Here is a 6,000-nt window from a genome sequence, read left to right on the forward strand (position 1 = left end):
ATCCAAAAAGACGAGGTGTTGGGCGTCTTAAAAAATATTAAGGTGGATAAGTCCCCAGGGCCTGGTGGATCTACCCTAGAATACTGAAGGAGGCTGGAGAGGAAATTGCTGAGGCCTTGACAGAAATCTTTGGATCCTCACTGTCTTCAGGTGATGTCCCGGAGGACTGGAGAATAGCCAATGTTGTTCCTTTGTTTAAGAAGGGTAGCAAGGATAATCCAGGGAACTACAGGCTGGTGAGCCTTACTTCAGTGGTAGGGAAATTACTGGAGAGAATTCTTCGAGACAGGATCTACTCCCATTTGGAAGCAAATGGACGTATTAGTGAGAGGCAGCATGGTTTTGTGAAGGGGAGGTTGTGTCTCACTAACTTGATAGAGTTTTTCGAGGAGGTCACAAAGATGATTGATGCAGGTAGGGCAGTGGATGTTGTCTATATGGACTTCAGTAAGGCCTTTGACAAGGTCCCTCATGGTAGACTAGTACAAAAGGTGAAGTCACACGGGATCAGGGGTGAGCTGGCAAGGTGGATACAGAACTGGCTAGGTCATAGAAGGCAGAGAGTAGCAATGGAAGGATGCTTTTCTAATTGGAGGGCTGTGACCAGTGGTGTTCCGCAGGGATCAGTGCTGGGACCTTTGCTGTTTGTAGTGTATATATAAATGATTTGGAGGAAAATGTAACTGGTCTGATTAGTAAGTTTGCAGATGACACAAAGTTGGTGGAATTGCGGATAGCGATGAGGACTGTCAGAGGATACAGCAGGATTTAGATTGTTTGGAGACTTGGGCAGAGAGATGGCAGATGGAGTTTAATCCGGACAAATGTGAGGTAATGCATTTTGGAAGGTCTAATGCAGGTAGGGAATATACAGTGAATGGTAGAACCCTCAAGAGTATTGAAAGTCAGAGAGATCTACGAGTACAGGTCCACAGGTCACTGAACGGGGCAACACAAGTGGAGAAGGTAGTCAAGAAGGCATACGGCATGCTTGCCTTCATTGGCCGGGGCATTGAGTATAAGAATTGGCAAGTCATGTTGCAGCTGTATAGAACCTTAGTTAGGCCACACTTGGAGTATGGTATTCAACTCTGGTCGCCACACTACCAGAAGGATGTGGAGGCTTTAGAGAGGGTGCAGAAGAGATTTACCAGAATGTTGCCTGGTATGGAGGGCATTAGCTATGAGGAGCGGTTGAATGAACTCGGTTTGTTCTCACTGGAACGACGGAGGTTGAGGGGCGATCTGATAGAGGTCTACAAAATTATGAGGGGCATAGACAGAGTGGATAGTCAGAGGCTTTTCCCCAGGGTAGAGGGGTCAATTACTAGTGGGCATAGGTTTAAGGTGAGGGGGGCAAGGTTTAGAGTAGATGTACGAGGCAAGTTTTTTACGCAGAGGGTTGTGGGTGCCTGGAACTCGCTACCGGAGGAGGTGGTGGAAGCAGGGACGATAGTGACATTTAAGGGGCATCTTGACAAATACATGAATAGGATGGGAATAGAGGGATATGGACCCAGGAAGTGTAGAAGATTGTAGTTTAGTCGGGCAGCATGGTCTGCATGGGCTTGGAGGGCCGAAGGCCCTGTTCCTGTGCTGTACATTTCTTTGTTCTTTGTTCTAGTTTGAGACGGGCAAGAATCTGCAGCTGGTAGCTGAAGGATATCTCTTTCTCCAAGTGGGGTATCTATTAAGCAAGTATGCCTGGGTCTGCTAACTGTATTTAAAGGTGGATTTTGACCGGAGATGGGTTTGTTTGAGTGGAGATAAAGATAGCAGTTACGGGTATTGTTTAATTGTAATGTTCGTAGAATCCCTGCAGTGCAAAAGGAGGCCATTTGGTCCATCGAGTCTGCACCCACCCTATGAAAGAGCTCTCCACACCGCCCTATTCCAATAACCCTTTAACTTAACCTGCACATGGGACTTCCGGTGACGGCGGGCGGGAGGCAGCCGCACATTGGAGGGCTTCCACTCAGGAATAGAATTTTCGGGGTTTTAACGCCCGGTCCGAGGGGCAACGGAGGCTGAGAAAGTTGTAAGAAGGCACAGTGAGGAGAAATGTCCAAGTTTGGGAAAAAAACGGCCGTGAAAAAGGGGTTAATGAAAGTCCGCCGGTGAGAGGAAAAGTCAGCGCGGGAACTATAAGGAAAGCGGAGGCTGGGGCACCAGGGGAGGCCGCATTGCTCACACAGAAGGTGTGGCCGTGCAACTTGAAAAACAGTTCACAAAGCACATGGAAGCGATGAAGAAGGAGATGGGGGCAGTATTGAAAGTGCTGGTGGAGGAGGAGATTGCCCCAGTGAGGTGGGCAGTATCGAGCGCAGCGGCGGAGGTGCGGGAGCAAGGTGAGACACTGAAGGAAGTGGAAGAGGCACTATTGCAACACAGTGATCAACTCACCTTTATGGGGAAGGAGCTGTAGAGGGTGATATAGACCAACAAGGGCCTGCGAGCCAAAATGGAACACCTGGAAAACGGATCCAGGCAGCAGAATCTGAGGATCGTGGGTCTGCCTGAAGGGTTGGAAGGCCTGAGGCCGACGTAGTATTTTGCCACGATGTTGGCAGAGCTATTGGGGGAGGGGGACGATCCCTCCCGATATGAACTGGATCGGGCTCATTGGTCGTGGAGGCCTATACCAAAAGTGAGTGAGCCGCCAAGAGTAGTAACTGTTTGTAACTGCATTGAATATTAGGGAGTGGGGGGGGGGGGGGGGGGGGGGGTGGGAGGGAGATTGGGGGGTGGACTCTATATGTCAATGGTGACCATAGGTGATTCCTGATTCCTTTTTATTTATTTTTTCCTTGGGATGTTTCGTTTTATTTGTTGCTTATATTGTCAGGTGGGCTGTTGTTTGGGGGTTGGTGGGAGGATGGGATCGTTGTTGTTAATAAGGGGATTGACATTGTATTTGTTACCGTTTACTGTTTGTTAGTGGGGTGTAAATTTTGAAGAAAATGTGAAAATGGAGAATAAAAATAGTTTTTTTTTAAAAAACTTAACCTGCACATCCCTGGACACTAAGGGCAATTTAGCATGCCCAATCCAACTAATCTGCACATCTTTGGACTGTGGGAGGAAACTGGAGCACCCAGAGGAAACCCATGCAGACTCGGGGTGAAAGTGCAAACTCCACACAGACAGTCACCCAAGTCAGAATTGAACCCAGATCCCTGCCGTTGTGATGCAGCAGTGCTAACCACTGTACCGCCATGCTGTCCTGTTCAATTGGTTTGTAAGCTATTTTCTTTGTGATGCTTAAATTTGTAATACTGTGTTTGTCATAACGTTTGTTTTAATATACCAAATCCCTATATATGCGTGAAATTACTCCTGGAATGAAGTATCATTTCCTCACAGTCTTTTAAATTAAATATTTCGGTTTCTGTCCAGTATCCTAGCAACTGTTGGGGTCTGGTCCAGGAGCATAAACCTGCCATGAAGTACAGAAAAAGCAGATCAAGCTGCCTGGACGCAGATACATCTCGAAACAGCTTCAGGACAGCAGAGAAGAAACTGCTCCTCAACAGGAAGAGGAGAGACAGAGGCATCGAGAAACAGCAAAGGCTTCTGCTGTCAGTACCTGATGGACAGATTGAAAGTGCTGTGTCCACAGAACCAGAAACAAGGAACCACCTCTCGTCCAAAGATGTGCAGGTTGGGTGGATTGGCCATTCTAAATTGCCCCTAATATCCAAAATGGTTAGGTGGGGTTACTGGGTTACGGGAATAGGGTGGAGGTCTGGATTAATTATGTGGCTTTTCCAAGGGCCAGTGCAGACTCGATGGGCCGAATGGCCTCCTTCTGCATTGTAAATTCTATTTATTTATGTCCCTGTGAATCCGATTCCATCTGTTAAGCTAACCTTTGAAAGTAACCTCTGGCCATTCAACAGTGGAAGGCATCACAGTGGCAGGGGCAATCCTACACCTCAAAAATCTTCCCCTCAGACAATGCAACATGGTAGCACTGTTGCTTCACAGCACCAGGGTCCCAGGTTCGATTCCCGGCTTGGGTCACTGTCTGCGGAGTCTGCACATTCTCCCCGTGTCTGCGAGGGTTTCCTCCGGGTGCTCCGGCTTCCTCCCCCAAGTCCCGAAAAATGTGCTGTTAGATAATTTGGACATTCTGAATTCTCCCTCTGTGTACCCGAACAGGCGCTGGAATGTGGCGACTGGGTGCTTTTCAGAGTAACTTCATTCCAGTGTTAATGTAAGCCTACTTGTGATAAGAAAGATTATTATCTCAACTTCAACAATCCCCAGCTGGCACCCACAGTAGAGACTGAACGGATTCTGTATTTATAAGTCTCATTTTATCTTCATCTGTAATTAATCTTTGTGTGTGTGTAAATAACCTGCCGAGCAATTACGTGAAGTAAATTAACCTTTTCTTTGTATTATAAAGGCTTTGTTGCTGGGTGATTTTATATTGACTCTCTCATTCCAAGTGTGAAATGTCCACACTCACATACACGTACATTGTTCACAGGAAACTGTGGGCAAACACCTTTTAAAGTACCGGGACACTGACATTTTATTTTCCTTCAGTTTCTCGCCTTCACTGTTAGACAAACATCTCTGTTATCGTGTTATAATCCTGACAGCCTGATGGTGAAGTAAAAAACTGCAACCAATCTTTTCTTGATATAGATTTATTCACGGTGAAACATTACAGGTATATACATCCTGACCCCATCCTATGTCATGTCAATATGTCTCTCTCTACATGTGCTCAAGTGACCATCCAATCAAAACCTGCATATTGAACTTCGTTTGGCATAATTAACACCCACAGAGCACGAAAAATGTGTCTAATGTCAGAAAATGTGAAGTTATACACTTTGGTAGGAAGAATAAAAGAGCTGAATATTATTTAAATGGAGAAAGACTGCAGCACTGAAGGAGTTGGGGCTCCTTGCGCATAAGTCACAGAAGTCCAGCATGCAAATTCAGCAGGCCTTTATTTCCAAGATAATGGAGTATAAAAATAGGGAAGACCTGCTAAAACTATACAAGGCGTTTGTTACACCACACATGGAACACTGAACAGTTTTGGTCCCCTTATCTAAGGTATAATGGCATTGGAGGCAGTCCAGAGAAGATTCACATGGTTGATCCCGGATATGGAGGTATTTTATGATGAGGAGAGGTTGAGTAAGTTAGGCAAGTATTCATTGGTCTTTAGAAGAATGAGAGGTGACTGTTGAGACATGTAGGATTCTCAGGGGGCTTGACAAGGTCAATGCTGAGAGGGTGTTTCACCTTATAGGAGAGTCTCGGGGGGGGGGGGGGGCAGCACGGTGGCGCAGTGGGTTAGTCCTGCAGCCTCATGGCGCCGAGGTCCCAGGTTCGATCCCAGCTCTGGGTCACTGTCTGTGTAGAATTTGCACATTCTCCCCGTGATTGCGTGGGTTTCACCCCCACAACCCAAATATGTGCAGGGTAGGTGAATTGGTAATGCTAAATTGCCCATTAATTGGAACAAATGAATTGGGTACTCTAAATTTTTATTTTTAAATAGGAGAGTTTTGGAGCAGAGGGCATAATCCAGAGTTATGGGGTCGCCCATTTAAGACAGAGAGGAGGAGGAATTTCTTCTCAGAGAGTATTAAATCTGAGGAATTCCTGACCACAGGGGCCTGTAGAGGCAACACTTGTGTCTCAGCGGGCTGGATTAGTAACTGAATTGCTTCTCATGCTCGGAGCAGCTGAATGGCTTCTCCCTGGTGTGAACCCGCTGGTGTTCTAAATCTCTTCATTAAACCTCTTTATGCAGTGAGAGCAACTGAATGGTCTCTCCTCAGTGTGAATGCACTGATGGGACATCAGTTTTGCTGTACTTTTAAAAGCACTCCCACACTCAAGAGCATTTAAACGGTCTCTGTTGGTGTGAGTGACATGGTATTTTAGTGGGCTGGAGGACTGAGTGAATCCCTTCCCACATTCATTGGATGTGAACGTCCTCTCTCTAGTGTGAACAAGTTGGTGTGTCAG

General features: G+C 46.5%; 1 protein-coding gene across 1 annotated transcript in view; it reads left to right on the plus strand.

The window, feature by feature from the left end:
- LOC140420559 (uncharacterized) overlaps nucleotides 1-4,568 on the plus strand; it is a 12,788-nt gene extending 8,220 nt beyond the window's left edge. The window contains exon 3 of the transcript XR_011946444.1: nucleotides 3,397-4,568. The gene's annotated coding sequence lies outside the window, so the exon portion shown is untranslated. The remainder of the gene's footprint in view (nucleotides 1-3,396) is intronic.
- The last annotated feature ends 1,432 nt before the right edge of the window (nucleotides 4,569-6,000 follow it).

This window comes from Scyliorhinus torazame, chromosome 5 (genome assembly GCF_047496885.1).
Source record: "Scyliorhinus torazame isolate Kashiwa2021f chromosome 5, sScyTor2.1, whole genome shotgun sequence".
NCBI lineage: Eukaryota > Metazoa > Chordata > Chondrichthyes > Carcharhiniformes > Scyliorhinidae > Scyliorhinus > Scyliorhinus torazame.